Source organism: Oryx dammah, unplaced genomic scaffold, assembly GCF_014754425.2.
Source record: "Oryx dammah isolate SB20612 unplaced genomic scaffold, SCBI_Odam_1.1 HiC_scaffold_28, whole genome shotgun sequence".
NCBI classification, from domain to species: domain Eukaryota; kingdom Metazoa; phylum Chordata; class Mammalia; order Artiodactyla; family Bovidae; genus Oryx; species Oryx dammah.
The window spans coordinates 112,350,772-112,377,599 of NW_024070212.1; the positions used below are offsets into that span (position 1 = coordinate 112,350,772).

A 26,828-nucleotide genomic window follows, 5' to 3' on the forward strand; every position below is an offset into this window, starting at 1 on the left:
GATGCGAAGAAGACCCCGATTATGGGAAAGACTGAAGGCAGGAGGAACAGGGGACAACAGAGGATGAGACGGTTGGATGGCATCATGGACTCGATGGACATGAGTTTGAGTAAACTCCTGGAATTGGTGATGGACAGAGAGGCCTGGCATGCTGCATTCCATGGGGTTGCAAAGAGTCGGACACGACTGAGCGACTGAACTGAACTGAACTGAACATTGGTCAGAACAGCCACCATCACTGGTGACTGACCCGGACAGCATCCTTTCTTTGCTCCTGGATTTAAGGCAGGCCTTGGTGAGTCTATGTACCTGGGCTGGGTGTCTCTCCTTCTCTGAGCATCAGATTCACCGTGAGGGTGGTAGTCTTGCTCGGGGCCCTCTGTTAGAGTCAGTCGACCTCAGGCTGAGCCCCTGCATCCTCAATTATAGAGGCACGCTGAATGACCTTCTGCACAGCTTCAAGAGACCCCTTTGGAACCCACGTATTTAACAGTACGTTCCTCAGATGATGGTTTTTCAAAAATGTCAGTGTGCCTTACATTGTTTTGTTGTAAGAAAAGTACGTGCTTTTGTAATCATTCCAAATACTACCGTCGCCTGGAGAGTGAAGAGTGAGTCACTCTCCCCCACTGGGGCTGGCTGTATCTCTGCTTCTGACAACTTTCCCGGGGCGAATTCCATCAGGTTGTAGATTTTTCTGCCAACCTGTATCACTCAGGGTTCCGCTTCTGTATCCCCAGGTGGGGTTTAGGTATAATTTCCTTTTTTTGTTTATCATTTGGGGATCAAGATCACTTTTTGCCTCGTAAAGCAACTGGCAAGGGGACTTTTATTTTATTTTATTTTATTTTTACTTTTGAGAAACTGCTTTAGACTTATCCTGAGGGGCATCAGGTGTCAATGGCAAGGACTTAGCTTGTGTGTTGCGGCAGGGCGCTGCCAAACACCAATTTCAGAAACTCTGTGAAGAAAACAAAATAGGCCACTGTATGGGACCTCCCTCTCTCTTTAGAAATTTTATTTATTTTTAAATTGTGGTTTTTTAAAAAACAACACATAATGTAAAATTTACCATTTTGACAGTTTTTAAAATCATACAGTTGAACAGTGTAGAGTGAATTCATATGGTTGTACAGCGGGTCTTCAAAACTTGTTCAGTTTCCCAAACTGAAACTTACCCAGTAACCCTTGCCCGGTTTCCCCTTCTCCTCTAGCACCAGCTGAGCGCCATCATTCCACTTTCCGTTTCTATGGATTTGACTCTTTCACATAGCCCATATAAGTGGAATCATATAGTACTTGTCTTTTATTGTGACTGGCATTTATCTTACTTAGACTATTCCTCAGGTTTCATCTGGGTGGTAGCCTGTGGCAGAACTCCTTCCTCTTTAAGGCTGAAGGATGTTCCATTATATGGAGGGACCGTGTTTTGTTACCCACCCATCCATTCTTGGACCTTTGGTTTGCACCTCTTGGAGACTGTGGATGGTGCTGCTGTGAACATAGGTGTGGGCAAATATCTCTTTGAGAAGCTGCTTTCACTTTTGAATAGATACCCAGAGGTGGGATTTCTTTATCATAGGGTAGTTTCGCTTTAGATTTTTTGAGAAACCCATACTCTGTTCCCCGGCGGTGGTACCAGTTTGCATCCCCACCGACTCCGCACAAGGGTTCCAGCCTCTCCATCCTCATCCACACTTGTGACTTTCTGATTTTTATACACAGCCAGCCTAAAGGGTGTGAGGTGACATCTCCTGGTTTTGACTTACATTTCCTTCTGATTAGCGGTATTGAGCGTCTTTTCATATGCTTATTGGCTAGCCTGCCCTTTTTAAATGGCATTCATTTACTTAGATGTTTCTGTAAAGTGTTTCTGAGGAGGCTTTTTCTTCATACTCCTGGTAAGATGAAAACTCAAGTGACTTGATAGAGGTTTCATGCCTTGACCCATGCAGATGTGCTGGGGGAACTTATTTTTGAACAGACCATTTAGAAGGAGGAGCTCCTTGTTAAAAAGGGGGATCGCCTCCTTCACTGTCCCCCGTCCCCTGCCTTCATCCCAGAAAGCCGCTTGCCCCTTTGCAGGCTGTTTAAAGTGTTCAAGTGCGTTCTGATGAATGACACCTGTAGAACATGGCTGTCACCCTGTCGATTTGAAATTTAAGAACTGAAGCCACCCAGTGCCTCTCACTATGGCTTCCCCATGGCTCAGGCAGTCAAGAATCTGCCTGCAATGCAGGAGACCCGGCTTCGATCCCTAAGTTGGGAACATCCTCTGGAGAAGGGAATGGCCACCCCCTCCAGTATCCTTGCCTGGGAAATCCCATGGACCGAGGAGCCTGGCGGGCTACAATCCTTGGGGTTGAAAAGAGTCAGACACGAGTGAGTGACTAACATACCATAGTATGCCTCTAAGGAGTGGAGGTCAGTTGTCTTTTCTGTTTATTTCTAAGTGAAAAGTGAAAGTGTTAGTCACTCAGTCCTGTCTGACTCTTTGTGACTCCATGGGCTCGCCTAGCTCCTCGTCACTGGAATTCTCCAGGCAAGAGTACTGAAGTGGGTAATCATTCCCTTCTCCAGGGGGTCTTCCCAACCCAGGGATCACACCCAGGTCGCCTGCACTACAGGCAGAATCTTTACCATCAGAGCCACTAGAGAAACCCGCCCACACAGAGTATGAGCCATTCTCGAAGTGCTTTCCCCAGTATGGTTTGATAGGTGTGATTTGGAAAGTTAGGCTGATCCTTGCAGAAAAAATATTTACACTTATCTCAGTGGATCAGCTCCTCACCTGCCTGAGGGAAGGTCCTTTAGAAATTCAGGAAAGTCATGAACTTGATTCCACTTTGTTGCCCTTTATTTTTTTGAGCTCCAAAACCACTAAAGATGGTGACTGCAGCCATGAAACTAAAAGACGCTTGCTCCTTGGAAGAAGAGTTATGACCAACCTAGACAGCATATTAAAAAGCAGAGACATTACGTTGCCAACAAACGTCCATCTAGTCAAGGCTATTATTTTTCCAGTGGTCATGTATGGATGTGAGAGTTGGACTATAAAGAAAGCTGAGCACTGAAGAATTGAGGCTTTTGAACTGTGGTGTTGGAGAAGACTCTTGAGAGTCCCTTGGACTGCAAGGAGATCCAACCAGTCCATCCTAAAGGAAATCAGTGCTGACTCTTCATTGGAAGGACTGATGTTGAAGCTGAAACTCCAGTACTTTGGCCTCCTGATGCAAAGAGCTGACTCATTTGAAAAGACCCTGATGCTGGGAAAGATTGAATGTGGGAAGATAAGGGGAAAACAGAGGATGAGATGATTGGATGGCATCACCGACTCAATGGACTAAGCTCCGGGAGTTGGTGATGGACAGGGAGGCCTGGCGTGCTGCAGTCCATGGGATCGCAAAGAATTGGACACGACTGAGTGACTGAACTGAACTGAAAACACACAGTGTATGGGGCGGGTGGAGTGTGTGGGCCTGTGGACACGCACCCTTGGCTGACAGTTATCCTGAAATGCAACTCGGGGTTTGCCAGTCCCGCTGGGAGCCCAGGAGTTCCTGGAATCTTTAGCTGGACTTGGCCCTGAGGCTATTGCTTTGAGGGGTAGGCCCTTCTACTGCTCCGGGAGGCAGGAGCTCTGTTCCCACGCTGCAAGGTCCAGCTTCCTTAGCTCAGAAAGGGCGAGGGGTTTGAGCCCAGCCCAGCTGGTCTGACTTCTCTCTGCCCCTCACCTTCCCTGTTCACAGGCAAGTGTTGGGGTCCCTTTTGGCTGCTGGGGGGGAGGAACGGCAGGAATTAGGTGGCTCTGAGTCGGTCTCTGCACCCACCCTGGGAAAGAATTTCATCCTTAACCGTGCAGGCCCGCCGCGACACGTGGCGATTTGTGATGGGGATAATTGTATAACTTGCCCGATTAGAGGCGCGTGTGGAGCTTGCCTGACTCATGGCTCATCCCCGCCCGGGGAGCAGTCGAGCTGGCCCAGCCGGCAGCTGCCTGCAGCCCGAGGGGTTGGGGATGGGGCGGGCGGTGACTGGGGCGTGGTGGATCTCTCTGGATCGGCATGGTGCAGAGTTGGACAGACGGCATCCAGCAGCTCCGTGCTGGAATGCTCTGCCCAGGGAAAGGAGTTTGGTTTGGGTTGAGTTGCTTTCCCCTAAATGGAGTCCTTCTGGCCTGTGAGCACTAGGGCAGCGCCGTGCCCATGGGTGCTGCCCCTTCTCGCTTTTCACAGATGGAGAAGCTTCCCCTGGGGAAGCTGAGCCACATCCCAGGGCCCACTGTGGCCGCCTTCCTCCCAGACGTGGCCTGCCCCCAAGCCTGGGGCCCCCTTCCATCAGGGCCTGAATTCCATCCTGGAACAGCTGTCACCTGCCCTTGCCTGGAGACTCATGCCTGCCTCTAGAATCCTACCTGTGAAGCAGGCACTGTGAGTGTCTTCACTCAGCGTTAGGGGAAACCCGGGGGCACAAAGCAGTTCCCCTGAACTCTGAGGGTCAGAAAGCAAACAAATGTGGTTTGACTTGGAGCACCCCCCTTCCCCCGACCACCTCCCCGCTTCTCGTCCTGAACAAAGCTAAAAGGGGATGAGTTTCTTTCCTCCTGTGTCATCCTTGGATGCCCTCCAGTCCAGCGTTTGCAAGTCCTGTGCAGAGGGCAATCAATTCTCCGAATTGATTGATGACCCCAGAGCCCAGGAGTCCACGGCTGAGTTCGGCGTCAGGGACGCTGCATGTCCTCCATACGGGCTGGTGTCTCCGAGGCTGGGGGCCGAGCTGTCACCCAGAGACCCCTCTGAAAGATGTCTGCAGACCCGGGGGACCTCCTCAGATAACCCATCCATCCCTGCACGGGGGGCCCCCCTGCTCACCTGGCCAGGTATTGCATAAAGGCCCGAGCAAGTGGTGTCTGGGCCCTTCTATAAATTGTTTTTTTTATAAATACAGGCCAGGTTATCACCTCTGTTTATCCAGCCTCTCAGGCTGTAACTTCCTATTGATGTTCTAGTCAGCGGACAGTTCTGAGTCTAACCTGAGTCCTTAGGAGGGCGGAAGGCAGAGTGTGTGACTGAGCAGCTTTTACAAACAGCTGCCTGCAGCCTTGTGCTCTTTCACTGTTGCTTGTTTTGTAATAAATAGAGGAGCTTGTATTTATGCCCTTCCCACTGGCAGCAAAGAGGGAGGGAGTGGCCTGGAGAAGGGGGTTAGTAGAGGTCAGGCCAGGTGACCAAGGTCAACATCAACAGTGGCAAGCCCTTTGGACAGTATATGCCCTTGTGCGGGGTGAAGAGGGCACCTCCCCAGCCACCTTCCTCCCCAGGATCCACAGCCCCAGTCTTCACCCTGAAAAGAAGCAGACACACCCCAGCTGAAGGGCAGTTACCCAATACCTGCTTGGTCTTGCTCAGAACCGTCAAGGTCACTGAAGACAAAGAGTGCCTATGGAATTGTCACGGTCCAGAGGAGCCTCAGGAGACAGGGCTGAATGTCGTGTGATATCTGGCAGGGATCCTGGGATGGAGAAAGGACATGAGAGAGAAACTCAGGGAATCTCAGGGCTTCCCTGGTGCCTTAGTGGTAAAGAGTCCACCTGCCAGTGCAGGAGATGAGGGTTCAATCCCTGGGTCTGGAAGGTCCCCTGCAGAAGGAAATGACAACTCCAGTACTCTTGCCTGGGGAATCCCATGGACGGAGGAGCCTCATGGGCTACGGTCTCCCGGGTAGTAAAGGGTTGGACATGACAACCGCTAAACAACAGGAAGGGACTCTGAATATAGAGTGAACTGAACTAAAGGCCCGTCATCATTCATGGGCAAATGGGCCATCCTAGTGGGAGATTTTAATAACAGGGAAGCCAGGTGCTGGTTGGCATATGGGGATACCTTGTGTTATCTTGACGACTTTTCTGTGCATCCAAATCCACTTTAAAAGGAAGTTTGTTTTAGAAAAGAGACAAGACGGTGGCAAGGAGGGCCGCTGGGAGGCAGGGCTGCCAGGGCGTGGCTCTCAGGCCCTTGGCTCTGGTTGGTATCTGCCGTCGGCGGTAACCGTGGCTGGAGTCCAGAGGGTGCCCTGCAGTGTGGGCCGGTGGTTTTGGGCGGCCCCCGCCAGGGAGGAGCCCAGGCCCCCTCACCTTCTGCCAAGCGTGATGCCCACCCCTCCAGGTCAGGCGCTGGCCTGTCTCCTCCAGTCAGCAGGCTCTTTGTTCTCTCCTGGAGTAGACTTTTAACAGTGAGCTGCTCTCCAGGTCAGCGAGGAAGCCAGCTTCCAAACACAAAGCACAGGTCAGCTCTGCCAGGTGAACTTGAACTTGAGAAAGGCAGCGGAGCAGCGGGAACAGTGGGGCTGTGTATAAACTGCCCTGCAATTCCGAGTCTGGAGCATTAGGCTGTTGAGGAGGGGTGGTCGGGGTGGCCAAGGGCCCCAGTAATCCTGTTAGCGGCTCGGGGGGTGATGCGTGGAAGAGAGGATGAGTCGGTGAAGTTGTCTCTCCTCCGAAGGGGGCTGACTGCAGCATGCGCAGCTGCACAAGGCATCCGCTCCTTCAGGGATCTTCTGCTGATGCCCTGAGTCAGCACTGGGTGAGCAAGCACTGTGACGTGCCCCGCACCGGGAAAGTCACTGAGCGCACACACAGGCATGGAGGCTCCGGCCCCTGCACTTGAGCTTGTAATCTTCTTAGGCCAGAAGGCTTTCTTAGGGGACTTGGCTCCGGGACAGCATGGGGACAAATGTCTGTCTCCAGCTGGACCCGCCGTCCTCTGGCCAGTTTTCTGTGCCCAGGGATCGCCGGAGATGGGGGCAGTTCTGAGCAGCTCCTGGTGACGGGAGGAGGTTGCTGATGTGGGGACCGCACGCTGAGTGGCAGGGGGCCTCTGTCTGGGCTGAGATTCAGCTGGAAAGAGACAAGGGGGCGTCAGGTGGGACGAGCAGAGATGGCAGTCATCCTGGGTGGCCCTTGTGTGCACACATTGGTTCCTAATCACAGGGTAAATCCTGGAGCACTTATGTAGCGCCAACTGTAGGCCCCGAGCTCTTCTAAACGCTTCACACATACACTCCCCACAACAGCTTGTAGGTTGGGTGCCCCTTTTTAGAGATGAAGGCAGGTCTGCTCCCAGCTCAAGGTCCTGCCAGTGGGAGGGCATGGGAGTGATGCTCCTGGGCCCCAGGCAGCCCACCCAGCCTGGCACCTCCTCGGGTGGGACAGCTGGAGTTTCCCAGCCAGTGTGTTTACTCAGACAGGCATCACTCTAGAACTTAGGGTCCCTGCGCTGGGCGAGCTCCTGGTGTTGGGAGCTTCTGTGGTCGCCCTTCTCTTGACAACTTCTGGACCCAGAGACTCCCGCGATGGACATAGAGCGGGGATGGCTGCTTCAGTGACCACCCCCACACCCCACACCCAGGGACCACTTCCCTGCTGTCAGAGCTTTCCAGAAGTTTCTCTCTTCGCCACTCTTACCACTCAGGTGTGCAGATCTGAGACTCCGCACGTTTGAGTTAACACCACCGCATTCCCCAGCCACCCTGGGAAGAACCCTCTCCAGATTCCTAACATGCTCAAGGTGTGTTTGAGCCAACTCGTTTTCTGGTCCTTTTCAGCTCTTCCATGCAAGCAGGCTGTGCAGCTTGTGGGGCGGTTTTCTACAGCCGGCCTGATCTTTAGGTCCTGGACATTCCCCATGTCTCTCCTGGCCGTGGGACTGAAGCCCCAACAGCAGGGAGGCTGCCTTGCCATGGCCCTGAGGGCTTTGCTCCTGTAGCCAAAGGCAGCTTCGTCCCCTTCAGGTGATGTTCATGGTTTGCACTTTTTGCCTTCTGTCACTCCTGCTGGAAGTGCTTTGTCACTCATTCAACAAGTATTTGAGAGCCTGCTGCACCTGGGATCATGGAGGGGGCAAAGGACAGAGTCCCGGGCACAGTCCACTTTCCATCCGTGGGCAGCAGGGCCCAGATACCCTTTCCCTGGGGCCCAGGCCGAGCTGGCATGCACTGGGCTGTGTGCTCACCAACCAGGGCTGCCCTGTACGCTGAACTCTGGCTGGGCCCCTGCGCTGCTGCCAGCCGCAGTCTCGCCCATCAGCCTGCGTAGAAGGTTTCTTTTGTTTGGTGCTATTGGCATGATTGAATCCATTGCTGTTGCCAGACAGGATGTGGTCTGGGTGACTCCCAGCTTCCAGCAATCGAAGGTTCTTGTTTTCCACTGCCTGGAGAGGGACAAACCCCATAACCACAGGGCGCTTCGGGGGCCCTGGGGGGAGCCCTGGGTTAATGAAGAGCCCAGCACGGCAGCGTCTGGGACCAGCATCTTTAATTGCATGGGAGGGAGGGGGAGAGGTGGGGCGATTTCTTACAGTCATAACCCAGCCCAGGAGGAGACGGCTTACAGGTGAGGCTGGAGGCCTGTGAGTTTGGTTTGGGAGGAGGGTTTCTAGGAGGGTTTCTGGGAAGTTGGGGCCCTACTTCCAGGTCACAGCTGGGCCACTTCTCTGCAGAGCAAGGAGATCGGGAAGGGAGCCGCCTTTTCCCCAGGCCTGCAGTGCCTGTCCTTACCATTCCACTGGGTTATCAGGGGGCCAGGCCATGTGGTTCCTAAATCTTGAATGCATGTGTGAGTGCGTGGTTGTGTCAACTCTCTGCAACCCAGTGGACTGCAGCCTGCCAGGCTCCTCTGTCCACGGGATTCTCCAGGCAAGAATACTGGAGTGGGTTGCCACATCCTCCTCCAGGGGATCTTCCCGACCCAGGGATTGAACCTAAGTCTCCTGCATTAGCAGGCGTGTCCCTTACCATTAACACCACCTGGGAAGCCTGTAGATACAAATAACACTTAAATATTTGGGATGAATAGAAGATGGCAGAAACAGTGACCACTCATAGAGACTGGTATAGCTTCTCCCTTCCCATGGTTTTCCCCATTTTTTCTTGCTGGACTGTAGGAGTTCTTCGACTTTTCTGGAAAATAAGTCTTTCTTGGCTGTGAGCATTGCAAATATTGCCTCCTAGTATACTTGCCCACACGTGCTTTAAAAATCCAATGAGGCACGTTCCGAATCTGTCCTGGGGGATAATTTACAGAACTGTTTTCCAAGCGTTCCTAGTTCGGGCCGGTGCATCCTTGGTCTCGGCCAAGGCATCGTGCCTGGGAGGTCATAGGTCCAGCTTATTGAAATGATCCGTCACTGCCTTCTCTCACTTTCTGTTCCCCTTCACGGATCACCCTCAACCCCCACCCCCGCCCTGGGTCTTGGAGTGCTTTCCTGCACAAATCGTTTTGGTCTCTTAGTCATTTTGGGGAAAATTAGTGAGTCAGCCCAGGACCTTGGGCCTGGGGCACAGCCCCTCCTGGCCGGGCAGCTTTAAATCTGCGTTTCTTTGTGGCCCCTGGAGGTGGGAGCTTTACTAAAGGAATGTGGGGTCTGGGGAGCCTGGATGCAGCCTGTTTAGAAGGAATGCATTCCTGGAGGAAGTTAAAATTAGAAAAAGCAGTTACACTTCCTGCCATTCAGCCGCAGTTGGCTGGTGTTTGTTTGCACAAGGATTCTTCTGGTAACAATCTGGGGTCGGTTTCTGGTGGAATATGACGGTGAAGTCATGGTTTGCAGGATGGAGGTGGTCCGTTTCCATGGTGATCTTTGTTGTTGAAGTCACTGCTTTGTTTGTGAATTCTCGGAGAATTGTGCCAGCATGGAAAAATAGTCTTGAAACAACTCCTTTTTATGGCTAGCGAAAAAGATTTTATTTTATTTTTTTTGCGAAAGCTCTTGAATGGGAAGTTGATACCGTGGAGTGCATCTGTTTGTCACTGAACCCTGGAAGGAGTGCACCTGGGCCCTTGCGGGGGCTTGGCTCCCCATCACCCCGCCCCCTTGTGGGGAGGCCACCTCTCCTGGCTGTGAGGCTGGGACTTCTTGGGGAGCCCCCTGTGACTGGGGGAGCCCCTTCTGACTGGTGTAGGCGGGGAGGGGAGCATCCTCCCACGCCATCTCCAGGATTAGCAAATAAAAATACACTGCACCCTGCCGTGGTTGACTATTTGGGACATACTTAGAGTAATAAAATTTTGTTGCGTATCTGAAATTTAGATTTAACAGGGTGTCCTAACACCCAGATCACTTCTGGCTTTCCTCTGTGGTCCTCAGTCTTGCTCTCGTGGAGCCTGAGCCCCTGCCAGATGAGGAAGGGACATCGCCTGCTTCTTGCTGGCTGGTGGGCCCTGTGGCTTCTCCAGGTTAATCGCTAGGAGCTCAGACACGTCCTCTTGATGGCGCTGGGCCGGCCGCTCTCACCTGCTGGCGTCGGGCTTTCAGTCAGGCAATCATGGGGCGTGCTGCCCGCGTTCCATGGATGGAGAACATGCAGGAGGTCTGGAGTCGCTCACGCACATCAGGGTCCTTACGCCTCGTCACGCCACACCCAGAAGCTGGAGGGCACAGGGGAGCTGGCCCGTCATTTCCCTGGAGAACAGATGTGCTCATCAGAAGCTCATGTTCACGGAACCAGGGGCATCACCAGCCCACTTCACTGGCCTGCCCAGGAGTGCCATCCCTTTAATGGAGGTAGGCGGCAAGCATGCCATCCAGACCCGGAGTCACAGGTCTCTTGGTGGGAGTCGTGGGCCACCCCTGGACCTCGAAGGAAGAGGGGAGATGTGCACGCAGGAGTTTTCTGGGGGGTGGCTCCCCTGGCCAGAGTGAAGGGAGTTGGCGTGGGTGCTAAGGAGGCTGGTGGGATGGGGCCAAGCTGTGGAGAGCCCTGAGCTGGGGCAGGGATGCCTGGCCTCAGGTGGGCTGGTGCCAGGAGGGAGAAGGGCACTTTGTGTTCATGGGCAGGGGAACAGTCGCTGAAGGTGAGGGAGCCAGAGGATGGATTCAGTGGAGATGCAGCTGGGACCATCTGGGGAACAGCTGACTGTTTGCTCCAAGATGGCCAGCAGATCATAGGCGGCAGGGGGGGCTTCCTTTTATGTACAGGCACCAGGTACCACTGGTGGAGCGTCTTACTGTGTGCTCTGTGAAGCAGGCGTCGGGGCTGGATGCAGCGCTGAGCACAACAGCTGTTCTCCTGCTCTCTGCGCCATACAGATACGCTTGTGAGAGATACAGGGCTGATTCCTTGGGGGAATCTATAGCAGTTCCCTGAGTGCTTGCTGTGTTCCAGGTGGACAAGGTGAGGTCTTTGCCTTCCAGGAGTCTTTCCTCTGGAGGGAGAGAAAGGAAATAAACGGATGATGAGGAGCGTTGGGAGTGATCACTGAAGCCGGGTAGCGGGATGGGCAGACAAGCTGTGCTGTTTTAAGAGGGAGTGTAGGCTCAGAGGCTTCCCAGGTGGCACTAGTGGTAAAGAACCCACCTGCCAATTTAGGAGACACAAGAGAGGTGGGTTCGATCCCTGGGTCGGGAAGATCCCCTGGAGGAGGGCATGGCAACCCACTCCAGTATTCTTCGCCTGAGAAATCTCATGGACAGAGTTGCCTGGTGGACTATAGCTCATAGAGTTGCAAAGAGTCGAGTATGACTGAATCGACTTAGCACACACTCCCGTAGAAGCCTGACTGTCCCTTCCCACGTCCCCCAGGGATCGTCATGTGGTAATTCCCAGAACCTAGGAATGGTACTTCATAGGGTAAAAAGGACTTGGTGGCTGTGATAACTGAAGGACCTTGAGATGACCCTGCCTACCTGGAGGGGCCCTGAGTGTCCTGTAATGACCACTGTCGTTGTAAGAGAGGCAGAGGGAGATGTGACTGCAGAGCAGAAGGTGATGGAGACAGAGCTGGAGTGAGTGGGCTCTGAAGTTGGAGGAAGGCACCATAAACCAGGAATCCAGGAATCCAGGATGCCAGAAGGTGGAACAGGCAGGGTCACGGATTCTCCCAGTACAGCCTCCACAAGGCACCAGGCCCAGCAATACTTGACGTTCGCCCAGTGAAACTGGTTTCACATTTGTACACTCCAGATGGTAAGAATAAACTGGTTTTAAGGCGCCAGGTTTGTGGCAGTTTGTGACAGTTCCTAGGACTGTCACATGCTTTCCCTAGGAAAGGAACACGGAAGCCCGGGGACTGAGGAGGTGATGTTTGAGCCAAGCCCAGATGTAAATAAGAAACTTTCCCTGGTGGCTCAGACGGTAAAGAATCTGCCTGCAATGCAGGAGACCCGAGTTCAATCCCTGGATCGGGAAGATCCCCTAGAGAAGGGGATGGCAGCCCTCTCCAATATTCTTGCCTGGAGAATCCCATGGACAGAGGAGCCTGGTGGGTTCTGTCCATTGGGTCACAAAGAGTCGGACACGCCTGAGCGCCTAACGCCTTCACTTGCTTATTTCAGGTGTAAGGGGTGGGAACCAGAGCTCACGATGCTTTCAGAATGTGAGGGTGGGCTGCCCTGCTGACCTGTGGGCTGTGACCATGGCGCCTGCCCTGGATCCAGTCCCAGCCTCGAGTCAGGAATTCCCTGGGGACTGTGAGCCCTGGTGGCCCTCAGCCTGGACATGATCTGCAGTGAATTTATATGTTTTTAATGTAAAAATTTCATGGCTGCAGTCACCATCTGCAGTGATTTTGGAGCCCAGAAAAATAAAGTCTGACACTGTTTCCACTGTTTCCCCATCTATTTGCCATGAAGTGATAGGACCAGATGCCATGATCTTCATTTTCTAAATGTTGAGCTTTAAGCCAACTTTTTCTCTCTCCTTTTTCACTTTCATCAAGAGGCTTTTTTAGTTCCTCTTCACTTTCTGCCACAAGGGTGGTATCATCTGCATATCTGAGTTTATTGATATTTCTCCCAGCAATCTTGATTCCAGCTTGTGCTTCTTCCAGCCCAGCGTTTCTCATGATGTACTCTGCATATAAGTTAAATGAGCAGGGTGACAATATACAGCCTTGACGTACTCCTTTTCCTATTTGGAACCAGTCTGTTGTTCCATATCCAGTTCTAACTGTTGCTTTCTGACCTGCATATAGGTTTTCTCAAGAGGCAGGTCAGGTGTTCTGGTATTCCCATCTCTTGCAGAATTTTCCACAGTTTATTGTGATCCACACAGTCAAAGTTATGACCAACCTAGACAGCATATTAAAAAGCAGAGACATTACTTTGCCAACAAAGGTCCGTCTAGTCAAGGCTATGGTTTTTCCAGTGGTCATATATGGATGTGAAAGTTGGACTGTGAAGAAAGCTGAGCACCAAAGAATTGATGCTTTTGAACTGTGATGTTGGAGAAGACTCTTGAGAGTCCCACGGGCTGCAAGGAGATCCAACCAGTCCATCCTAAAGGAGATCAGTCCTGGGTGTTCATTGGAGGGACTGATGATGAAGCTAAAACTCCAATACTTTGGCCACCTGATGCAAAGAGCTGACTCATTTGAAAAGACCCTGTTGCTGGGAAAGATTGAGGGCAGGAGGAGAAGGGGACGACAGAGGATGAGATGGTTGGATGGCATCACCGACTCGATGGACATGGGTTTGGGTGGACTCCAGGAGTTGGTGATGGACAGGGAGACCTGGCATGCTGTGGTTCATGGGGTCGCAAAGAGTTGGACATGACTAACGACTGAACTGAACTGAACTGAACTGAATGTAAAAATGTCAACTGCTTTTCTCCAGATTTAGCTGCGTGTATGTGTATCTTATTAATGGAACAGAATATTTCCTTGTCTTTCTAAATTGGGAGTTCCTAGCGATACAAAATAGCACGCTGGCTTTGGCCAGAACTGGCCAGAAATAATGCACCCATGTCACTCAGCTTGTGTCTTGGCCAAAAAAGGCCTAGTGGCCAAGTGCCAGCTTGACATTTGCCATCTCTTCTTGTTTGGGATCCCCAAGTGAGGGCTTGGGGATTGACATTTTGGGGAGAGGTGGTCCCCAGAAGCAGCAGTGGGGACGCAGGAGGGCGACATGAGGAAGTGAGGGAGGCAAGCACAAGGGGAGTCAGTGGGCTCCTGGTCACTGTGAGTGCTGGGGGCCCTCCTGAAGAACCTTAGAATGGTCCCTCTGGGGGATGGGGCAGCCACAGGAGTGTGCCCTGAAGGCTTAGTGAGGGCTGGGACCTGGGGTGCTGTGATGGGGGTCACACCCACCCATTTGGAGGGTATGGTCTTCTTCCTTGTTTGGCTGTGCTGGGTCTTCTTTGCTGCTTGTGGGCTTTCTCTAGATGCAGTGCCTGGCCGTCTCGCTGAGCGGCTTCTCGTTGCAAAGCACAGGCTCTCGGTGCAGGGCTTCAGTGGTTGCAGCAAGCAAGCTTCAGTGGTTGCAGCTGTCCTGCTTAGTTGCCTTGTGACACATGGAATCTTCCCAGACCAGGAATTGAACTCATGTCCCCTGCATTGGCAGGTGGATTCTTAACCACTGGACCACCAGGGAAGTCCTGGAGGGCATCCTGACAGCACAGTGAGGGGTGACTCGTTGTACACAAAGCCAATACAGTGTGGCTTCCACTAAATCCAGACTCACGCTCCCCGTGGGTCCTGAGAAAGGCAGCTATTTCAGCCGCCTCCTCCAGCGAGAGCTGAGACAGCCTCCCAGGCGTGTCTTCATGAGTGTCCGCGGTTGGTGAAGCAGACGGTGTTCGGGCGAGGCTTGGAGAACGTTCAAATGCACGTGTGAGGAGTGATGGGAGCACAGAGGCACCAAGCACCTCGCCCGCAGAGGGACTTTTGACCCCTGTGTGTAGCATCCTCTCTTGACCGGGTTTGGAACCCGGTCAGCGCAGGTGGTACCTCCTTGCCCGTCTCCCAGGAGCCCCTCCTCCATCCAGGAGTTTTCTCTCCGTCTAGTTCTAGACTCACACAAGCAGCTGTGTGTCTTGGCGTCTTCCATTTTCAGCCTTTTTTTTGGCTGTGCTGGGTCTCCGTGCCACATGGGCTTTTCTCTAGTTGCGGAGAGCAGGGGCTCCTCTCTAGTTGAGGCACACGAGCTTCTCACTGCAGTGCCTTCTCTTGTCTGCCTGAGCATGTGCTCTAGGGCTCAAGGGTCCCGTAGTCGTGCCTCCCAGGCTTAGCTGCTTCTCCGCACGTGGCATCTTCCCGGACCAGGTGTTGAATCCGTGTCTCCTGCATTGGCAGGCAGATTCTTACCACTGAGCCACCAGGGGAGCCCCCAGCCTTGTCTTATATTCAGGTCCCTGCTGTCTCTTATTTCCCGTCTAGAGTGCAGGACCCATTGGTTTTATTTATCTTGCCAGTCCTTCTGTACCTTGCAGGGAACAGAGCCCAAGTGCAGATTTGGGAGATGACGGAGTGATCTGTTGACACTTAACCTCCTGTCCCTCAGAGCCAAATGAGCACCAGCCAGGAGGGCTTGAGCTGTGCTCACAGTTGTGTTAACCTTTCACGCCTGATTGGTGGTTGCTGATGGCAGAGGTCTTACTGTGTGGAACAGTCGCTGGGTGGAGAGTCTCATCAGAGAGGCTCACATGGCCCTGGCGCGGAGTGAAGGATGGCCAAGGAACCCACCTTTCTTGTCCCATAATAGCCACCTGGGCCGGGGTGTTCTGACATGACCTGGCTCCACACACCTATTCCAGCCTGTAGTTAGAGCTGTGGGGTCAGAGAGGAAAGTGACCCCATGGAGCTGTGCCCTTGGTCCAGCCTTGCTGGTGGCAGGTAATGGTCACCCAAGCATGTGTCCATCAATACGAGTGTCTCCCCAAATGCCCACCTCTCCAGCACAGAGGCATCTATTGAAATAGCTTCAAGTTGGCATTTTCTTTATCTATATGTATTGAAGATTGCTTTTTTTTTTTAAGTCTTGTTACAAAAGTAGGCTGTTCCAGGGGTTGGGAACTACCTTGCATTTCTGGATAACATTATACTTATCTCAATGGAGAGATTTAGAAACTGGGGATTTATTTTGGGGGAAATGAATAAAAACACACTGTCCTCTTATAACCTGGTTTGGGTCTTGGGCTTCAGAAAATGTTTGTTGCAGTGAGTCTGTTTCTGACCCATTTCTGCATATCTGTGAGGGTAGGGCATGTTATCTAAAAGTGGGAGTGGGCTGGGGTACACAGCAGATTAACAAATGACAAAGCAGTCCGTGTTCTCTTAGAGTAGGGATTCCGCCCTTTTCCCGCGGCTTTGGCTAGGTTTTGGGAACTGAACGGTACCCCAGTCCAACAGCAAGGCAGGTGGAGGCCCCCCCAGCCCACTCTGCAGAGCTGAGAGGGGAAGGGGGCTCTTGGGAGGTGAGCCCGGCATGGAGGGGATTTGGGGTCAGCTGGAAAAGGCCCGCTGTTAGTGGGGGCAGGGCTCAGGCTCCATCTCCCCCTCTTTCACTGTTGCTAAGATGAGAGGTTGCCGGGGTGAAGACATGACCTCCAGAAAGAAGAATCTGCGAGGTCAGAGGGTGGGTGGTGCTCCCCTTGACAGGTCTTCCCCGCCAACCCCATTCAGGGAGGGGTGACCCACAGGAGGGCACTTCTGGGGAAGGAGGTGCCTGCTGGGGTCCTGGCAGAAAAGGGACCGTGCTGGAGCCCACGTGTGCCAGGCCCTGCCAGCACGCACTCGAGGCCAGGCAGTTCCCCACCCCACCCCCTGGGCGCCAAGAGCAAGGGTGCATGTCCCGGGTCTCAGATTCAGCGGCCGAAGCCAGGATTTGAGGCTTTGTTCAAATAGGGTTTGCGCTTGCACACGCCGACTTGTCCCAGTATTTCCGCCTTCTCTGGGTTTATCGGGAGGCTCCCAGGCCTGGCACAGAAGCCCCCCTTCCTGCAGCTCATAAACACCAGGCAGGATGGTGTACTTCTTCTTACTTTAGGAGACTTGAGATGGGGGAGGTTATAATTTCTGTCTTGGAAGAAGGAAAGAAGGAAGGCAGGGTAGCGTTGGAACCCGGGCTGGCATTTGATGCCCTCAGGCAGAGACATCCGGTCTGCCTGCAGCCTGCTTTGCCGGCCTCTGTTTTCTTTGTGCTTGACGGTTGTTTTGTTCATCGAGGTCCTGGGGGTGGCTTTGGACCAGTGGGTTATGATCTCAGCTTCCCGTTTCTTGACCTCGGTCAGTCACTGAAACCCTGTTGAACCTCACTTACTGAGTCTGCTGAGGACACAATGGTGCTGACTCTGGCCCCCTCCAACCTCCAGGAGGCCAGATGGAGAAGCACACTGTTGTCAGCTACCCCACGTAGGATTAGTGTGGGCCAGGGACCAGCGGCGCCAGCATCAGCTGGGAGCAAGTTGGGAATGCACATTCAGGCCCAGCCCAGGCCTCACGCTGGAGACCGGCAGTCTATGTTCTAACAAACCCTCCAGGTGAGCCTGGTACGTGCCCTTGTTTGAGAACCACCGCCTCATTCATACAGAAGAAGTTTCGTTCTCAGCCATTTATGCCATAAGCATCATCGTGAGATTTCCATTATGCATTTGGCTGTATCTCTGGACTTTTAGGTTTCAAAGAGGAGAAAGGCAGAGTCTCTGCCCTTAAGGTGGCCCATGTTGTTGTTCAGTTGCTAAGTCGTGTCCAACTCTTTGTGACCCTGTGGACTGCAACATGCCAGGTTTCCCTGTCCTTCCAGAGGCTTCCCTATGTCCCGGAGCTTGCTCAAACTCATATCCATCAAGTCGATGAGGCCATCCAACCATCTCATCCTCTGTCGCCCCCTTCTCCTCCCGCCGTCAGTCTTTCCCAGCATCATGGTCTTTTCCAATGAGTCAGTTCTTCGCATCAGGTAGTGAAAGTGTTGCAGCTTCAACTTCAGCATCAGTCCTTCCAGTGAATATTCAGGGTTGATTTCTATCAGGATTGACTGATTTGATCTCCCTGCAGTCCATAGACTAACAGAAAAGACGGGAAGAGTCTACTCTACATGATAGGGAGAAAAAAAGATGATAGAGTAGAGAAAACAAAAGCTAAAGAGTAATCTCCGGCATGACGTGGAGAGCCCAGTTTTACACTTGAGGAAGCCCAGACCCAGAGTCAAGTTAGGTAAGCTGGCAGAGGTTATCAGGCCCATGAAGGGCAGAGCTGGAATGCAAGTCTTTGGATCTGACGGGGTCATCTCAGAAAGACATCTCTGTATCCAGGCTTTCCCCATCCAAATGGCATCTCACACACCCTGCCCCTGGCTGGAGCCACCTCCCCACTTATTCAGAGGAGGAGGCTACAGTCAGGATGGAAAACCTCAGACTTCCTGGAAGCTCCTTCATCAGCTTTGCAGTGGGGATTGTCATGATGTTGGATTTAAACCTCCAGCCCTCCTGGGAGCCCAGATCTGTGACCCAGTCAGATTGTAAAGGTCCTAAATAATTAGTGAGTGGAAAAAGTCAAAGCCTGGAAGAATTAGAATTTTTCTTTTTTAATGGAAAAAAACCAGTGTCCGCGGATCTTCCAGTCTTCCTACATTGGGTGATGGTCTTTCTCTGAGTGTGTGTTTGATGACTGTAACTGGCATGCATGGACCACAGCCTAGTACAGCCTCACGATTCCCCATTTATTTTTTTACAGTTATTATATTTATTTGTTTGTTTCTGGCTGCACTGGGTCTTTGATGCTGCACGTGGGCTTCCTCTAGTTGCGGGGAGCAGGGGCTACTCTAGTTGCGTGTGCGGACATCTCATCGTGATGACTTCTTGTTGGCGAGCACAGACTCTAGGGCACAGGCTTCGGTAGGTGCAACGCAAGGGCTTAGAGGATCTGCTGCCTGTGGGCCCTTCCCGGATAAGGAATCAAACCTCTGTCCCCTGCACTGGCAGGCAGATTCTTACCCACTGTGCCCCCAGGGAAGTCCCGATTCCCCATTTAGAGTCAAGGGATGACACAAAGGCTGACAAAGCAGCCTGAGTCAAGAGTTCCGGAGTTTTATTTTTTTTTTCTTCAATGTTTAGTGTGGTCTAGTTTGCCAGCCTGTTTTAAGTCATTCCCCACTATCAGCTCTTTACAAAATATTCCACTTGACTGGTCCTGGAAGCTGCTCATCTCCCGTGATGATTTATGTGATAATTAGATCCATTAAAATGTCCGTAGCATAGCCCATCAGCTCCATCCAGTGGGAGCAGAAGCCCAGAGGAGGAGGAGAAGGCAGCCTTGTGGCCACAGGTGTGGGCGTCCACATACCTGAGAGCGAGTGGGCACAGGTCACCCCCACACACGGGAGCCTCCACCCTCGTCCCCTCCCTGCTGGGGAGGAAGGAGGCACAGAATGCCAGCCACGAACCGTGAACCAAACCACCAACTTGATACTGTGCCAAGCGCCGGGTAGGAACGTACAGGTGTGTAGGGTGAAGTCGCTGCAGGCATCTGGTCGACATGTGTCTCAGTAACCCACCCTCTGTGCTTCACAGTCAATCCAGGCTTCCTCCACAAGAGAGGAAAGGCTGTTCCTTGCCCCTCAATCTATAAAATTTGAAATACTATGAAATTTTAGGAGAAGTAGGTGAAGCAGGTATTCTCTGTAAGAAAGGTTTCCCCAGAGACCAGGTGTTACTTTCACTTGGCTGTCTCACCCACCACACACCTAAGTACTGTTGTTTCACTACTGTTTATTTTGTTAGCGTTAAATACCAAGGTCTGTCTGCAGAAGCATGAATTTTCTGTTTTATAAATTGGTTGCCTTGTCCTTTTTTCCATAAACAATGGAGAACCAAGAGTGAAGTCCACCGTCAGGCCTGGGCCCCGATGCTCACATGAGCGTCTCTTGCAGAGGGACCCGGGGTGCTAACCTGTGCCCCAGAGGGGCCCAGAGCTCTCCCCTCGAAGATTGGAGCGGGCTCTAGGAAGCAGTTTCTGGTTGAAGTTTACCTCTGGGCCATTTCTGCTTCCTTTTCAAGCCACACCTCCCATTGTTGCCCTTCCCTTCCTCTTGCCATCTCAGATGCTGCCTGCTACCTGGCCAGCCCTCGAGCATTGGCCATGCCCCGTGGGTGCTGCCCACCTCTGTGATTTGAGCCTACCCCCAGGCTGGCCTCTGCCCTGCAGCCTGCATAGGGCTGGTGTAGACAGGGGTCAGCACACTTTCACTGTAGAACGTCAGGCAGTGTTTCAGCTCTGCAGCCCCCTCAGGTGTCTGTGGCAGTTACCGTTGTGTCTCATTGACTCACAGAAGAACCACAGACAAATCCGTAAAGGGACAGGGTGCCTGTGTTCAATAAAACTGTACTTCTGCACACTGCGATCTGAATTTCATATTTTTAAAACATTTCATATGATTTTTGTGTATTATTATGTGCTTTCCCTATTGAAAAATGCTCTTCATTCGTGGGCAGAGACAGCTGTTGGGCTGGGTTTGGCTCTGTTTTGTGCTTTTGTGCCACTACTTTGGTGTTTTCAAGTGTGGTGGGCACAAGAGTGGGTGAGACCAAATCTTGCCCTGGAGAGATCCCAGTCTAGATACTGACAGGTGCCTGATGTAAAGGACCCTCTGGCCAGTGGATCCATACACGTCCATTGTGATGGTTAGAAACCCAGGTAATAGGCCAGTTTCCCCAGAACCACCCTAGAAATGCTTTTCCTCCAGCTGTGAAGAACTGTGCTGGGCGACTGCGTAGATGCCGGGCCACTGAGCAACTGCTGGGATTGTAGGAGCAAAGCGTGGAGGTTTGGGTGTTCAGTGACATTGGCGGGCCACGTAGGTCCTGATCTGAGAGGCTTGGCACTGCAGGGTGGCCAGCTCTCATGGGGTTAACACGAACCAAGCTGTAGGTCGAGCAAAGGGAACGTTTCAGAGTGTTTCTGAACCTGTCACTTTCAGCTCTTGAGACAGGTGGCCTCGTGAGGATCCCTTCTCCTGGTTTTTTGTATGTTGTATGAGACTGGTTGTATGAGTTGGCTTGGGTGCCGTAAAAAAGAGCCCCAAGCTTGGGTGCTTAAACAATAGAAATGTATCGTCTCCCAGTCAGAGAAGGCTGGAAGTCCAACATGGAGTGTCCGCAGGGTTGGTTCCTTCTGAGGCTATGCAGGAGACATGGTCCCAGGCTTTCCCCAGCTTGTGGTGGTTGGCTGGCAACCTGGTCTTGTAGACGCATCGTCCTGACCCTCACCTTCATCCTCACGTGGAGTGCTCCCTATCTGTGTATCTGCCTCCAAATTTCCTCCTGTGTGAAAACACCTGTCAAACTGGATTTGGATTCCCTCTCATGACCTCGTGTTCACTGAATTACCTCTGTAAAGACCCTTTCTTCAAATATGGTCACATTCTGAGGGTCTGGCAGCTAGGGCTTCAGTGTATCCATGGGGAGCGTGTGTGCCTGCTAAGTTGCTTCAGTCGTGTCCGACTCTTTGCGACCCCATGGACTGTAGCCTGCCAGGCTCCTCTATCCCTGCGATTCTCCAGGCAAGAATGCTGGAGTGGGTTACCATTTCCTTCTCCAGGGTATCTTCTCGACCCAGGGATGGAACCTGAGTCTCTTATGTCTCCTGCATTGACAGATGGGTTCTTTTTCCCACTAGTGCCACCTGGGATGCCTGTGTGCATGGGATAGGGGGCATGATTTTGGCCATAACTCCAGGCACGGGGAGAGAATGGCTGAGTGTCTTGTTGGGCCCTGTCCTGGGGCGAGACTTTAGGATGAGGCTCTGTCTTTGAATAGCTTCTCGTCTAAGTTTCTTGAGCCTCTAAGTTTACCTGCTGAGCTTTCCAGATGTCCTCAGGTAGGATAAGCCCTGTCATCCCATCACCTGCCAAGATGGTAAGCTGTGGATGAAGCAGCTGCAGTGATCCGGGGCAGTGATGTCAATGGTGTCCTCACTGGACTGTGGTCTTGTTTGGAGGCTCCTGAAGACAACAGAGCCTTCTCAGCTTTGCTTTATGACAGCTCTGTGGTTCTTGGAGATTCCCCCCTAACTTCGGCAGTAACAGCATTGATGTGTCTGGAAACAAACCACGAAATCAGGACATCGGGCATCTTCTAGACTCCAGGGTTTGGGCCTAACTTGAGCCACACACACTAAGTCCTGTGTTTTCTTTGCGGGCTGTAGGGACTGATGGGCCCCTGGCTTCTGGCGGCTCCCTCCTTGGCTGAAGGACCACATCCCTCTCCTCAGGTCAGCGGGTCCTTGTGCAGAAACCTGGGGCTTCCAGAGAGGTAGAGCTTGCAGCTGGGGAGGTGGGAAGCGGCTGATCCTGTTCACCTAGTCCCCGTACCCTGGACCTCACAGGCACGCCCGTTCACAGCCAGAGTCGTGAACACTGAGTGGGCAGAGGGCTCCGGGTGTGCACCTGTCCTGCCACAGATCTATCTAGGAACCTTACCAGGAATCCCTATGAGGGAACAGAGCTTCAGGAGCCTGCTGCAGTGAGCAAGAGAAAAGCCCAGTGGTTTCCTAGGCTCTTGCCTAAAATGTGGAGTGATCCAGCACTTAAAGCTGCATTGACTGAGGATGCTGTAATTGGCCTGGGAGAGGAAACGCAGTCCTCCCCTCTTCATAAAGTCCTCCCCTTCTCATAAAAGACTTGGTGGTGGTCTCCTCTGGTTGTGCAGAGCACACAACTATTTTGCATCTGGAAAATGGGCTTTAGGGAGAGCCGTGATGTAGATGTGGGAAGTAGAGGCCGTTGACCACTAGAGATACTCTTTGCATGAGACTCTGTGGCCTTGCCAACCCCGACCCCTTCTTGCCCTTCCTGAAGGGCCTGCAGGTGGACCTGTGCAGAGGTGAGAGGTCCAGCAGAGTGGGCACCTGGATAGGAGGAAGAGTAGCCAGTCCTGCCCCCCCAGCCTAGATGCCAGGGGGCGGATGGTTTGTAAAGCAGAGACATCCAAGTTCTCAGACTTGAGAACTTGGGAACTTTAGCATGCATGCATGCTAAATCGCTTCAGTCATGTCAGACTCTTTGTGACCCCGTGGACTGCAGCCCGCCAGGCTCCTCTGTGCATGGGATTCTCCAGGCAAGAACACTGGAGTGGGCTGCCATTTGCCTCCTCTAGGGGAGCTTCCCAGCCGAGGGATCAAACCCATATCTCCTGCATCTCGAGCATTGGCAGGCGGGTTCTTTACCACTAGTGCCACCTGGGAAGCCCCTCAGGCTGATACAGTGACTTAAAAAGAAAAAAAAAGAACAACAGAGATGTATGCCCTTCACACCATAGAGCAAATTGGAAAGATTAGAGAAGTCTGAACAAGCATTGAAAGTGAAACTGAAAGTCACTCAGTCATGTCTGACTCTGTGCGACCCCATGGACTTATACAGTCCATGGAACTCTCCAGGCCAGAGTACTGAAGTGGGTAGCCTGTCCCTTTTCTGTAGGGTCTTCCCAACCCAGGGATTGAACCCAGGTCTCCCACGCTGCAGGCAGATTCTTTACCAGCTGAGCCACAAGGGAAGCCCAAGAATACTAGGGTGGGTAGCCTATCCCTTCTCCAGTGGATCTTCCCGACCCAGGAATTGAACCAGGGTCTCCTGCATTGCAGGTGCATTCTTTACTAACTGAGCTACCAGGGAACAAGCATTAAAATACCAAAAACCCACTTCTGAGCGGCCACCCCTGCACTGTTTCACTCCCCCCAGGCCTTTCCAGTACCTCCGCCCCTTTTAAAGTGACAAGGTTCTCATCTGCCCTGTCTGGACAGTCTTTGCGGTCCTGCGAGCAACTCGCTGACACGCCAAGGTCTGCAGATGCGCCCAGAATCCAGGTGATGGGTGGACAGCGGCCTCTGCATCCTGAGCCTTGAACGTCCTACTCCACCTTGCATTTTCTGAACTTCTCGGGGTCTGAATCTTTTGTCACGTTCAGATATATTTCCCCAGGTTGTTGCTGCCTTTTTGTAGCATTCATTGATCTCACTGGGGTTTTTCCTTTTGCCTTTGTGTTTCCTAGATTCCTTGTGCACTTAGGTCTGTCTCTACCTTAAGAGTTAAGTGTACAAGAGCTGGATTTTCTCTTTCCTTCTGGTTGATTTCCTTCCACGCCTCCCAGCCTGTCCTCTCACCTTTCTGTGCATCTGGAATTCATTTCGCCATGGAAGCCCCGGAGGAAACGGTGCTGTGAAGACCAGCCAGCTGCCCCAGCATCTCGGGATAATTCTTGCCCTCCTGTGATGCTCCTTGTAATTGCATGTGGACTGATAACGTGGCTGAGGGTCTGTTCCAGGGGAGGACAGCAATTTGGGGAAGGTGCCCAGGATGGGATTTCCTCCTGTTTCACAGGCTGGCCAGGGGCAAGGCTCCTGTAAAGCCTGGGGCAGCCCTGTTACTCCCATTCAGAAGGCCAGGGTGTCATGCCACGGTGGCACCTTCGATCCCACCGCCATCATCATCCTTGTTTAAGGAACCTGTTGCAAACATGGGCTCCTTGGTTACTGTTAGTCACCACCTCCTAAGTGACCAGCAAGTGGGGAGGAAACCCCACTGCTGGCAAGCCATCAGGGAATCCATCTCTTGGGTTTAGCTGATAAGATTATTCTGTTGAGCCTGCACTGCCCATCTCTGCCGAAGTGATAGCAGGTGAGGGAAGATAATACAGCCTTGAGAAGAAACAAGCCAAAAATGCCCTTGTGGTGACTGGGCTCCTGGAAGCCAACTGTGATGCAAGTTACTGGGGTGCACTCTTGGGGTCAGACCCTTTGGAAAGGACCTGAGGTTGGGGGTGCAGAGGGGAGCCCTTGAGACCCCACAGACACTCCAACCCTGGAGAGCCCTTTCCCACTTGTCTGGGTTGGGTGGGAGGTCGGGGGCATCCTCTTACGGCAGAGTGGCTGCCCCAGCAGGGCCGTGACCTGGTGGAGGAGGGCCTCTTTCCGGGAGGGGGTTCTAGGAAGCCGGCCACGCACCTGGAAGCAGGAATGGAAAGAGTTCCGGGGCGATTCCAGCATCCACTGCCACCCTCATCTTCCCCGGTAAACGCAGTGGCCAACGTAACCGGCTCCAGATGTGGAAGAGCCTTGAGGAAAGAGGTGGAAATGAGTTCTTCAGCTGTGCAGGACTCTGGCTCTCAGTCTCCATTCCCCTTTTGTCTTGCAGCGTCTCCTTTCTCTGGACAGAAGGCCGCGTCCTGGGGCTGGGGCTCTGACGTCAGGGAGCTGGGGCCGGTGGCAGGTAAGCGATGCAGGCAGGGCGCCGGAGTGCGCCCCCCACCGGGGCCTGTCTCGTGGAGGGGGCGGTGTCACCCCCAGGAGGGGGCGTGCCCGGAGTGCCCACCAGCCTCTCAGGAGGGAGAAGTCGCTTCCCCCAGACCCTGCAGCACCGTCCATCCCCTCGCACAGGCCTGTCTTCACCTCCTCCTTGTCAGCGCTCCACGTGCCTGCAGGAGGTCAGAGGTCACCGGCGTGCCTGGCACGGGCGAGTTCCCGGAACAGCTCCGGGTTTCTGTTTACCTCGGTGACTTCCCTCTGTGTCCACCTATGACACGTTCTCGCTCTGCCCAGAAACCAGCCAGGCCGCTTGTCTGCCTCCCTGACAGCGGGGGGACGGAGCCCAAGTTGGCTGTCCTGTGTGTTTGCACAAAGGAGCTTTATTCTTAAAGCTGGAGAGGTTCTGAGCTTCGCGAACAATGGCCACCAGTGATGAGATGCTACGCCTTTGGCTCTGTGTGGCCCCGGGACAGGTGTGCCCTGGGAAAGGAGTGTGGGGTTGGCAGAGAACGTGAGCAGGAAGCTTTAGCCACTGCTCAGGAGGAAGAAGTGAGTTGGCAGAAGGAAGGGAGAGTGAATGGTGGCCGGGTAGAACGTTCTCAGATATTTGCTGTTCTTGATCTTTATCCCCGTGACCTGTAATACTAGTAGGAAAAACCTTCTATTGTACAATCAGCTGGGTCAGATTATCTACGTAACATGCTGCAGACTTCATGTTTAAAAACAAAGGAGACTTTCCAACTCGGGGTGAAAAGGATCAGATATAATGAAACGGGGTCCTTTGCAGACACAGGTTGAAGAAGGGGATTGAGATGGAACACCCCAGACCCTGCTTCCTTGTAGAGTCCAATGTTAGTTGCTCAGTCGTGTCCAGCTCTTTGTGACCCCATGGACTGTAGCCCACCAGACTCCTCTGTCCCTGGAATGCTCCAGGCAAGAAGACTGAAGTGGGTTGCCATTCCTTTCTCCAGGGGATCTTCCCGACCCAGAGATTGAACCCAGAATTCCTGCATTGCAGGCAGATTCTTTACCATTTGAGCCACCAGGGAAGCCAGGAAATCCTTGCAGGACCCAGTTGAATAATAAAAGCTGTTCCGGATAAAGTGTCTGAATCAGTGCAGGTTATCCTTAAATCCTCTGTGTCTTCTGTTCACCTGGGGGCAGCTGATTGGAATTTTGTTTCAGCTTTCACCACCTCTCCCCCACCTTTTATATCATATCTTTTTGTTTTCTAGTATCAGCCTGTGCTATAAAGAAAGAATGTTGCAGGAGGTTTGCAGGTTATGACCCTGTGGCTTTTAATAGTGGGTGAGGAATTCAGGAGTGTTCTGGTCCCCACTGAGGTCTTAGGGACTTAAAATACCTCTGCCCAGGAAGCGGCTGTCAGCAAGCCTTTGCCCTGGAGGTTGTGATCTGTTTGGGTTTGCAGTGAAACCCCGTGAAAGGCATCCACATTCCTCACATTCTTTTGGACTGGCATTGGCCGGAAAGCTGGGGTTTCTGAACTCAAACAGCAAGCATGTGGCTTGGTTCTTCTCTGGAGATAACCCTGGTAGATACCAGGGATGGTGTGGCTGGGCTCCCTGCCCTGTGCCCCCTCGCCCAGGTTACCTCCTCTGGGTTTGAATTGAGGGCACAGCTTGGCCAGGGTGGACCCCTTTTGAGCAAAGCAGGAGATCAACGGGGAGCTCTACTTAAGACCCCTTTTCGGCTCCAACAGTTTCCTGGGTGTCATTTATGTGGTTTGCTTTTTCTGGGACTGAGCCAGGGTACCCAGGGCAGCAGGACCCCTGGGAAGAGGAAGCAGGGTGGGTGGGCCTTGCCC

The 26,828-nt window shown here is 52.8% G+C and overlaps 1 protein-coding gene across 1 annotated transcript in view; it reads left to right on the plus strand.

Annotated features, from left to right (window-relative positions):
• The window catches only part of SH3BP4 (SH3 domain binding protein 4), a 98,243-nt gene that overhangs the window by 16,760 nt on the left and 54,655 nt on the right, over positions 1–26,828 (plus strand). Inside the window, exon 2 of the mRNA XM_040231819.1 lies at positions 24,894–24,968. The gene's annotated coding sequence lies outside the window, so the exon portion shown is untranslated. The remainder of the gene's footprint in view (positions 1–24,893; positions 24,969–26,828) is intronic.